An 11,844-nucleotide genomic window follows, 5' to 3' on the forward strand; every position below is an offset into this window, starting at 1 on the left:
ATTCTGGCTTTTTGCATTATTTATAATTCTCTTTCTCTTTAATGGGCAGAACAGGGAGGGCAGGCACACCGGGGCAGCCGGCACTCAGACTCCACACACCCGGGCTGAGATTCAGATTCCACACACCGGTGCTGAGTCTCAGACTCCACACACCGGTGCTGAGACTCAGATTCCACACACCGGTGCTGAGTCTCAGACTCAGACTCCACACACCGGCGCTGAGTCTCAGACTCCACACACCGGTGCTGAGACTCAGACTCCACACACCGGTGCTGAGTCTCAGACTCCACACACCGGTGCTGAGTCTCAGACTCAGACTCCACACACCGGTGCTGAGTCTCAGACTCAGACTCCACAAAACGACGCTGAGTCTCAGACTCCACACGTCGACGCTGAGTCTCAGATTCCACACACCGGCGCTGAGACTCAGACTCCACACACCAGTGCTGAGACTCAGACTCCACACACCAGTGCTGAGCCTCAGACTCAGACTCCACACACCGGTGCTGAGTCTCAGACTCCACACACCAGTGCTGAGTCTCAGACTCCACACACCGGCGCTGAGACTCAGACTCCACACACCAGCTGAGCTCAGACTCAGACTCCACACACCGGTGCTGAGTCTCAGACTCCACACACCGGCGTGAGTCTCAACTCGACTCCACACACCGGTGCTGAGTCTCAGACCAGATCCACACACCGGCGCTGAGTCTCAGACTCCACACACCAGTGCTGAGTCTCAGACTCCACACACCGGCGCTGAGACTCAGACTCCACACACCGGCGTGGAGGCTCAGACTCAGACTCCACACACCGGTGCTGAGCCCTCAGACTCAGACTCCACACACCGGGCTGAGTCTCAGACTCCACACACCGGCGCTGAGACACAGAACTCCACACACCGGTGCCTGAGCCTCCAGAATCCAGACTCCACAACAGGGCCGAGTCTAACTCAGACTCCCAATCAGGCTAACAGACTCCACACACCGGTGCTGAGTCTCAGAATCAGACTCCACACACCGGCGCTGAGTCTCAGACTCAGACTCCACACACCGGCGCTGAGACACAGACTCCACACACCGGCGCTGAGTCTCAGACTCAGACTCCACACACCGGCACTGAGACACAGACTCCACACACCGGTGCTGAGTCTCAGACTCAGACTCCACACACCGGCGCTGAGTCTCAGACTCCACACACCGGTGTTGAGACTCAGACCCCACATGCCAGGGCTGAGACTTGCCGGCGCCTGCCTGCTGCCTGGGCTCAGTCAGTGACAGGGCCGACATGTTTTAATAAAGAAGCAGCCCCAGATTTCAGAGAAACTAGCACGTCTTCCTCAGCGCCTCTATCTCTCTCACATCAGAGTCCCGACAGGGAATATGGGCTACTTTCATGTAGAGGAGAAATAAATAAATAACTAAGTGAATACGGGTAAGCGAATAAATTCTCCTAAAAGTGTAGGATATTCTAGATATTTTTAAAAATCAACTCTTTGTCTGCACACAGCTAAGCAATACAAAATAAACCATGCTTTAGAGGACATCACTGGGATTAAAATCAGATTTTTAAAAGAACCTGCTGTTAGTTTACACCAGGACGTTCCACCAGCACACAATGTGGGAGAATTGTGTCCAGCCAGGATTCCATAAGCTGCCTACATCTTCACAGACACAAACAAAATCTCCAGCTGTGATTCAAAAAATGGGCCTTGAAAATAATGAATCACCAGATTTACATTTACAATATGTTATTAGCCTATATTTCAAGCTGTCTACTATAAATGTAAATTGCAGATTAAGTAGAAATAGTATACAGAGTCACCCTAAACCCACCCTCCTCACCCCCTCGGCCGAACAGTTCTCCAAAAGCCACCCTGTGCCTCCACCAGATGGCTGAGTCCCTGCACAGACCCAGCCACTGTGTGGCCCATAAAGGGCCCACCCCAAAAAACCTGCCCTTACCCAATCCCATTACTCCTCAAGTAAAAACCTTCCCCTCAGCTGATAACATTCCTGCCTGCTCTTCAGTTATAAACCTACTCATAACCCAATCCTTATTTTAGAAATCTGCTCCTCACCCAGGAACATACCCCTCACATCTTTCATCACAATCTGACTCCTAACCTAGTCTCAATCCTTTCATTATTTAATGTGTATGGCGTGCGTGTGTGTGTTCATGCATGTGTGGGTGTTGTTTCTGGTTGTGCTCATGTATCGAGCATAAAATATTCACGAGGAATCTGAAAGAGAGAATACTGTGAATGAAACATCTGAGTGTTCCCCTTTCAACAGGAAGCTTGGTGACACCTTAAGATTTATGATTATTACATTTCATCCTCATTTCCTTGGCAGGCTTAGTCACTGAGCATACAATTTACATCATATCCACTCAAACAGCCGGATGGTTCCGGAACTGTTTATTTAAGCACCTCACATAAAGGGACCAGTTCTATGGCACAACCTGCCACAAGCACAGGTCTTTATTGCAGGGGTCCCCAAACTGGACCTCTCGGTGACTCCCAGGGTCCAAGCAGTAGTCCCAGGGAGCTCCAAATCAGACAAAATTTTTTATATATTTCCCACATTTTCTTTATCTGTTCATATTTCAGAAATGGCCTACTCGAGAACTTCAGATAATATAAACATGGTTTACTGGTGAATAGTGTCGGCCAGTAGTCATTTGATGAATAGTTTCAGCTGGTAGTGATTTGGCAATCAGATTCAACCGGTAGTGATTTGGTGAGTAGTTGCAGCCGGTACTGATTTGATGAATAGTTTTAGCTGGTAGTGATTTGGTGAGTAGTTTCAGTTGGTACTGATTTGGTGAGTAGTTGCAGCCGGTACTGATTTGGTGAGTAGTTGCAGCCGGCAATGGCTGGTAAAAGAACGAAAAATATCTGGTGAATAGCCCTGCCGCTAGCGGGCTGCTGCAATGTCAACCTGTGAAACGCGGGTGAACTGGCAGCTGCCACCATCGGCAGTCCGATAGGTGCGTGCTTGCTGGGACATTACGCCTGACCTTGTACAGCTAGTCAACTGTCACCTGTTTGCCATGACCTCTCAAAGGCACTGAAAGGCACTAGGCTACACTATCTCTGTGCTCATGGCTTTACCATGCCTCACTAAAAGCAACAGGACGCAGATGCCTCTGTGTGACTTTCAAAACCTTTATCTGTGTAGCAGATAACACAAAGGATCTGTATTTTGGCTTTAACAATGTGGGTTAAGGAAATCCTGATTAGAGAGAAGTCAGTCAGACTCTTCCTTCATACCTGTTTTTATCTGGACACGGTTTTAAGCCATCCACTGCACACTATCATTGAGACAATCATGCAGAACAGATATTTTATGTTTATCGCCGTCTTTGACAGGTATAGTTAGGCATCATCTGCATAGACGCTGTAAAGTATAAAGTGGAGATGCTGTGCTTACAAATGATCTGGCCAGATGGCATGGCATACTTTGAGATTAGAATTCTCTCCATTAGAGAACACTAAGGCAGGGGTTCCCACACGCCAGTGAGCTCACATTTAATGCACAAATACAGTACATTTTGTGTGACCCAACCCTTATTAAATATTAACATCTGGCCTAACATACAGTACTGTGCAAAAGTCAGAGACCACCCTTCCGTTTGTTCAATTTCCAGTCAAATCAGCCATTTGGTGTAATTTTTTTTCTAGCGTCAGACAGTAATGCAGGAAACCTATATTTAACAGAAAATTAAAGACAAGCATCCATCACTTCATATAATATCAAATCTATCAGTATTTGTCCATTCTTTCTTTTGTGCACCCTATTACAGTTTTAAGCCTTCCATCCTTCCATTCAACAAAAGCTAAAGCTGTGTCCTCCCAACTAAAGTTGTTACCAAAAGTGTCAGTGATGTTACATTAGAACCCTTTGCCTTCAAAAGCGACTCTAACATTCAAACTACCCAAACACACCTTAACTGCCTTGCAAATTTCTGTGTCATGTTCAAATAAAATGGTTAAAGGCATACTATGCAGGATTTTTTATTTGAAAATATTATAAAATAACTATGCTAAGGCATATCTATGATGCACTAGCAATCTCAGTCTTTACACACTTCAGCCAAATGTGTGCACCTTTTACCTGTATTTGTTATTCTAAAATGTGTTTGGGACGTTTTTGGACATGGCGCTCTTTTCTGTGTGGGGAGGGGTGGGTGTGGCTACAGCCTGTAGTTTGGGATCAGATTCCAATGAAGAGTTGTTGTTGCTAGTTTGCAGCAATGGCAGATGCTAAGAAGCCTAGATACAGCAAAGAAAAAACACAAGCTGACAGGGCTCACTCAAAAACTAGAGTCAACCTTGGAATTACTTTTCTTCGGTGGCGTCAGCTGAAGTTCTCCAAAGGGGATGAAAATTGACGCGGAGTTGGCCTATTTTCTGTTGGACCTGTAAGTAATGTTACCTTTAGCTTGTTACCATACGCAGCAAGATGCCCGAGGTTGGGTAGATTTTGCATCAAATTCTGTTCTTCTATCAAGATGTCTTCCTCCCCTACAGAAACTTCTGTTACTGTTTATAGTTGCTACTTAGCTAGCTCTGTAATTCATCTGCTTTTATTTCAATCATGGGAAATTAATTCCACATCAAAGATTTTATCTTTGAAAGATAGGGGGAAAAAAACATGCTCCACTCTTGCTTCAGATATGAAGAAGTGTTTCTGTCAATCTGTCCACTGTGAGAAAACAACTCAATGCTATGGGTCTGAAAGGATGCGTAGCTGTCAAAAAGCCACAACTGAGAAATGAAATAAACAAAAGAGAAGATAATGTGCAATAGTACACCTAAACTGGACAACTGAGCTGTGGAGTGAGGGTTTATGGATCAATGAATCTGAATTTGAGATTTTCGGAAAAGAAGGCCGTATGTACGCCACCAAAGCAATGAAAGATTCTTGGAATTATGTCACAACCATTAGTAAAGCAAGGTGGAGGATCAGTGCAAGACTGTGGTTGTATAACAACAACTGGAGTTGGTAATTTGGTTTTGATTGAAGTCATCATGAATGTTGATAAATACAAACAAATCTTAACATTCTACAGAAAGGTAATTACCTAAAGCACACTGCTAAGAAGATAAAGTTGCCAGTGCTCTCAGAACAATGACCTGGCCACCCCAGAGTCCAGACCTCAACATCGCTGAATGTGTCTGGGATTACTTCAAGAGAAGCAGAAAATGCAACCAACTTCTAAGACTAAACTTTGGAGGTGTTTACAAGACACATGAATAAATATCCTGGCAGATCTCTTTGGTAAACATAAAGCAAGTCTCCCAAAAAGAATGTAAGCTGTAATAAAGGCGAAGGATGGACACACTAAACACTGAAAGATTTGATATTGTACGCTGTGGAGGTTTTTGTGTAATTCTGTGTTAAAAATTACTACAGAAAAATACTAGAGGGCAGTTGAGACAAGGATCAACTGTTAAAAGAATACAAACTAGTTGGTGAATGGGACTGCTGTAGGTCCAATTTGCAAAATCCTGGCAGACGGACAGCCATGCCAATGCTGGTCCGATGGGTGAATTCTCTCTGGGCACCAACCCCCAGCCTTGGGGGGTCCCCACAGGAAGAGGGAACAGAGGAGGTCACATGATCACTGACTGTGACAAAAAACTGAAAACCAATCGGATGTGAGCTGAGCCAGCAGATTATCACCAAGACCCACCTGGTTTCCTGAGACTACTAATTAAAACAGTGTGATCAAAAGTATCAGTTTGTGCTGTGAGCGAACAGAGCCAAAATGGAGACCTCATTAAAGTCAGCATTCATCAGCAGATCACTGTTTCTCTTTAAGGGGTAGTTTTGTTTCCACGATCAGAGCAGAAGCCAGAAGGAAAACTTTAAATGAAAAAGCTTCTTTTCAACTGTGAAAAGAAGTTAACTGTCGAAAAGCAATTTGCATAAAAACCTTTCTTTGAAAGTAGGTTAACCTGCAAATATAATCAATCCTTTGACTAGTAGGTGGGTTGTATCTCTTACACAGATAGAATATACTGAAATATATAGTTAATACATCGATATATATATGTGTGTGTGCATGTATATATTGCAATGTGTGAAAACAGCATTTCCCCATATATTGACAGTGCTGCAATATACTTTCTGATCTATTTAAATATGCTACAGTGCATTCCACTTCCATACAGGAGATTTTGTATGCATTTGACTCAATCAAAAGCTATCTGTTCTTCATATAGAGAACTGCCTCTTCATAGTGATGACATGGAAGAGATGCACACCCAGTGGAGCTGCATTTGGTAGTGTATGGTGACTGAATTACACCTGAATGCAGCTTGACTTGCCAGCACCCAAATCGCACGGTAACTGCAGGAAGTCTAAACAGGGTGCAGCAACCCGGTTTCCCGAGGGTCAGAGGTGCTTTCGTTGTTCACTCCACCTGGGCCCCCCAAGCACACTAACTGTCAGGCTTAATGAAAGCAGGTGAGCATGTGGAGAAACTCAGCATTTCAGGCTCTGAATATTCAGGCACAGGCTCCTAATAATCCACCAAACTATGGGAACAAGACCAGAATGCACTGCAGTCCAGCCACACCCCAGGCACCCCAGGATCAGGGTAGTGGGCCCCTGCTGCAGACCATGAGAATGTGAAAGGGGTTTAGCCTTGCAGTGCCATGGGAAGTGTATGACAGGAGACTAATTCTGTTTTATGAGGGAATTGGGGTGGGGTGCTCTGCTTGCCTTATTTGGCTTTGCCCATCTCCCTGCTGTGAGAGGCCCATCCCTCCTCAGCCCACCTGCATGAGATCAGAGAGGGCACCCCTTCCAGGCAGGTCCTCAGGAGTTTCAGTTGTGCGGCCTACCTCACCTTCTCCCTGCCCTGCACTCAACACCCCAGCACAACAATTAACACCCTCCCCCTAAACACTGCACTCTACCCCTAACACACTACCCCTACACTTTACACTGTCCCTCTGAATACTCAACACTGGCAATCAGCCCCTGAATTACACTTAGCACTCTGACCCTACACATAATGCTGTTCCTCTGAAAACAATACTCAACCCTGTCTCGGTGCCCCAGTCTCCTAGCCTGCTGTATTATCTCTGTAAGATCCCCTCACATTTTTCACATCTGCTTTCTCACTCCTTTCCACATCTTTCAGTCCATCCGTTTGTCTTTTCCTCTCCCTTGCCTTTCTCGTTCTACCTCTCTCTCTCTCTACTTGTCCTTTGTCTCAAGGATTCAAGAATAATTCCTTACTCTTGCCCTTTCAAATTCAAATAAAAATTAAACCAGATTTAATTCCCTCTCAGTCGCTCCCTCTCTCACTCTCTCTCTATGCCTGGGCTCCCTCTCTCAGTAATTACCTTCCCAATCCACCTCTCCTTCACTGGCCGTAGATATCCACCAGACACACACCTCAGTCACATGGTACAGAGGTTGGGAATGGTGTCTGGGAGAGGGGGGGGGGTCACATTATTATGAAATTCCACAGGGCTGAACACACAGACATGTCAGTTCCTCCTGTCACACCGTCTGAGGGATTGAAACATGGTCTCAGTGTTAAAGCTACAACCCAGTGTGTCCAGTTTACATCTTATCAAATTAAAATTAAAACAAAAAAAGTCTAAAGTTATTTCAGTGGCAGCCTCACAATAAGAGTTTGCTTTGAATAAACTGGAAGCCAGACCTATTGTAGAGGTAGTTTAACAGCTGCTTGACCTTTAACTGGTGGTCTTGATGACTGTGATCTTTGGAGTTCCCTCCAGTGAAATTCTGTGTGGAAATGTGTAGATGGGAAATGTAGAAAAAGACAGCCATTACTGCTCTTTGCTGAGTAATGTGAAGACAGCCATTACAGTGCATTGGGAAGTAAAGACAGCCATTACGTCTCTTTGCTGCAACGGGAATGTTCCTCCCGTAAGAGCAGCACAGGTCACACAGCTACACAGGCCGGGAGTGCCAAACCCATCATAATGAGATTTCATTAAGCTGTGTGCCTCTGACATACACTCACACTCACACCCACACACACTCTCTTTTTCACACACCAATGACAAACACACTCTCTTACACACACAGCATGCATACTCACACATACACACATCATGTACATCCAAGCACACACATTCAATCTCACACACAGGCATATACACAGCCATATAGCCTACAGCACGCACATATATTCACTTATAACCAACACACAAGCATCCATACTCACACTCGAACGTGTCTATACACACACTCACATATATGTGCACACACTCACACGCACACATGCACACAAAAACACACACATGCACAAGCTCTCTTAGATATACACATTTTCACACTCACACAGACAGCACACACATATACTCAGATACTCACACACAGATGTGTATTCATATGTACATGTACAGAGAGAGAGAGAGAGAGAGAGAGAGAGAGAGAGAGTTGGATCAGGGAAAGCCTAATTCTACACCACCTCATTAGCACAGCTCTGTCTGAATTCCACTTAATGATGCCCACTGAATTCTGCAACAGTGAGCTATACGCTCCTTGCATACTTATTGCTCTTAATTTTTTTAAAATACACATACAGGCGGGTAATGTCTCAACAATGCATGCACGTCAACAGTCCTGAACATTACATGCATTAAGAACGAACATAATTTTAACCAACGGTGAAACCGGAGTTAGAGGTGAACGGACACAGAGCAGGTAGGTGTGTTCAGAATGTCTTTGCCATCGCCTGTATCCACAGTGATGCCTCGTGCTGCTTCCTTGCCAGCAATATTGCAGGAGCGAGCTACAGTATGTCTGCGCGTGGCACAGGCTACAAAATGCAACCGATCTATTCCTGAATATTAGTCATTTTTACCCTCGCGCCACGGGGTGTATCCCCCCCAGAACACACATCATTAATGCTTGGAAAAGATTTTTCACGAGATCAAAGTAAAAAAAAAAACCTACAGAAATTTTGCGGCAGAAAGGAAAAATAAAAACATGAAACGGTAACTGGCCGCACATATCCGTTTAGCTTTTTATTTTTGGGATGGGAAATATGTAATTTATGAAGAGTAATTGTATCGAAATAAAATGACTCCCGTGATTCGCGCTATCGACGAGAATAGCTAATTGTGTTCATTTAAAACTGACTCGGAGGGCGTTGCTGGAAAAATTCAGTCTGTAATTAAACCAAACTTCTCTGCTGAATCGACTAATTAGCTAATCACAAAGGGAGTGCGGATACAATATTGTTGTGCACATGCAGAAATGTCTAGGACGCATAAATGCAAAGGGACATGACATGTTATTGAACTAAACAGTGCGTCTTGTGTGCAGCCTATGCCATTCGCATCTACATTAATCAAACAGGTAAAACGGGCACAATGATACGTATCCATTATGCGAACTATTTGCCCCAGACGAACGTGTAATCTTAATCTGTATACACAATTACAAAAATATAGTTTAAAAAGGCAAGACAGCGTGCAGATGACATGAAAGGAAAGAGACGTGCCTCGGGCAATAGATTGCGCCAAGACCCTATACTCACTCAGCTTCTCAAGATCTCGTACTCACACAGCTTCTCAAAGGTTTCTGAGGCGCGACGGCACACGGCATCTCTGGGTTTTAATTCAAGCTGGTTTTCTCTTCCCTCTCGTACCCCATAGACTCCGCTAGCGTGATCATTTTCTGAAATAAGTTCTAATTTGTGAGGAGGGAGAGAAAAACGAATGCAGCATGGTATTGCTCTCGTGTCACACCCCTCTACCCGCCTCCCCCCGAGCGCGCCCTCCCTGTCACTCAGAAGATGCGGTTGATCTATTTTTCCGTTAACGCTTGATGTTACCAACTGCGCGAGGCACACCTCCTCGGCTTCTCAAGCCAGCCAGCTTTTGGGTGATTCGGCTTGGCAGTACCACGTGACAGAAAGATAATGCACCCGTGCACAGGCTTTTGGACTGACTTGCTGTCCAGCGCCTCCCCACGGAGCAAAGGGTAGACGTTGTAAAGTGAATAATTAGGTTCGGGTTGATGGAAAAGAATATAATTTTAAGACAGCTAACTGACAGAAAAAATAAAGAAGGTCTGCATTAAATTTTTTTTTTCCTCCTTGAAAACATTGGCCTGTGTGGCTATGGCAGTCATCTGTCCTTCTGCACTGTTCTGATTATTATTATTATTATTATTATTATTATTATTATTATTATAGAACTATACAATCTTTTCCACTTGTAATGCCAGTTGCTAAGGCTTACTCCATAACAGGTATATGAGACAACTATGACATCAGCAGACACCTGTATTATTTAACACGCTTCCTTCTGCTGTTTCCTTTAATCATCATTTGATAAGATGAGTAATGGGGGGATTGGAAGTAAGGGTGTACATCCCCAAGACGAATGATCAAAGTCACCTTAGACATTTTTACTTTTGTTATTTCCGCAAGACGGCTTGAAATGGGAGTTAGAGGGCCAGCATAGCCTATTTCATTAACACCCCCAGTCCTCATACCCCCTCCCCTGCAATAATCTGTTTAATCTATTTTCTCATTTGTATTCCTGCTTTCTAAAATGCCCACCCCCACCCCAAATGTCTCCCCTCATCCCCCTGCCCCACCCACCACTCAGATGAAGCAGTGCCATTGGTCAGTGGCGGTTTTGTTATCCACATGAAAAGCCATGTCTTATTAATCCTCAGCAGTCTGGAAGCTGGCCATTGTGATGCTGTGGGTGTAAAACAGGTTCAGAACCTGCTCTGTGCCGCTGCAGCTGGCTTGTCAGGGTGAATAAGCATCAGCTTTGAGGACAGTGGAACAGACACAGTATAAAGATCCCCACTTACCTTGGCCCGAGCCACGGGGAAGAGGCAAAGCCAAGGCTTTCATCTGGAGGTGGATACATCTGCGGAGAGGGGGCGGGGCAGAGGTGGAAAAAATCTGGAATAATAAACCAACAACAGTGTGTGTTAAATTGAATGTTATTCAGGCAGGACGCACGTTGAAACCCCAATGCATTTATTCTTTTGCTAAGCTCAGGGGCTGACTGTGACATGGGAACACACAAACCCCACTCACTATGGTTCACTCACCTCCCACTGGCCCTGTGTGTGTGTATGTGTGTGCGCACTGCACTCATGCATGTATGTGTGTGTGCGTGCCTACGCATGTGCGTGTGTGTGTGCGTTTGTCTGTGTGCGCCCGTGCGCGTTTGTGTGTGTGCGTATGCATTACCGTGAGTGAATGTGTATGTAACCTTTTCATGTTTTAATCTAGACTGAGAAAGGGGACACTAATATTTTCTTCATGTTGCCTAATTTAACTCTCACGGGGCACAGCTCATTTAGCTCTATTTTCAACACATCTCACCACGCAGGATATGTCCAACAGATACCTTGTGTTCTTTTGCACTTAACAAATGACTGTGTGAAAGATAACAGCAGGAGGGATCTTGGGATAAAGACAATTAGCAGTGGAAGGGCTGGGTGTTATTCAGATTGAATAGCAGATCTTGACAATTCTGCAAATATTAGCGCATCATTCTAAAGATACAAACTAGCGCGTATCCCTCAAGAATGTCTAGCTATTTTTAGGGGATGGTGCAGACAGAGTTTGGGAACTGAAAAAAGCGGGGGGGGGGGGTTATGTTATTACATATGAAGAGTTCCTGTCGTTCTGACAGCCGACATGTAAAAGATTCATGACACTTCCGGAGACCACGCAATGAAGCAGGATCCCGCCAGGGCTCCGGCCTTTTGAAGAGTTCCTGTAATGAATCAGGCAGGCAGAGGGAGCGAGGCGTGGGCGGGAAAGACGAAGGCTGTCTTTCTGAAGTTTTAGGAATAGCATCATCTAAATTAT

At 44.9% G+C, this 11,844-nt stretch overlaps 1 protein-coding gene across 2 annotated transcripts in view; it reads right to left on the reverse strand.

The window, feature by feature from the left end:
* Nucleotides 1-9,863, reverse strand: part of LOC135237184 (basic salivary proline-rich protein 3-like) — a 35,854-nt gene extending 25,991 nt beyond the window's left edge. Inside the window, exon 1 of one of the 2 annotated variants that reach the window (XM_064304016.1) lies at nt 9,564-9,863. The gene's annotated coding sequence lies outside the window, so the exon portion shown is untranslated. Of the gene's footprint in view, nt 1-9,537 lie in introns of both variants that reach the window. The other variant, XM_064304015.1, reaches the window with a different exon arrangement.
* Nucleotides 9,864-11,844: the final 1,981 nt, after the last annotated feature.

Source organism: Anguilla rostrata, chromosome 13 (genome assembly GCF_018555375.3).
Source record: "Anguilla rostrata isolate EN2019 chromosome 13, ASM1855537v3, whole genome shotgun sequence".
In the NCBI taxonomy this organism is placed as follows: Eukaryota; Metazoa; Chordata; class Actinopteri; order Anguilliformes; family Anguillidae; genus Anguilla; species Anguilla rostrata.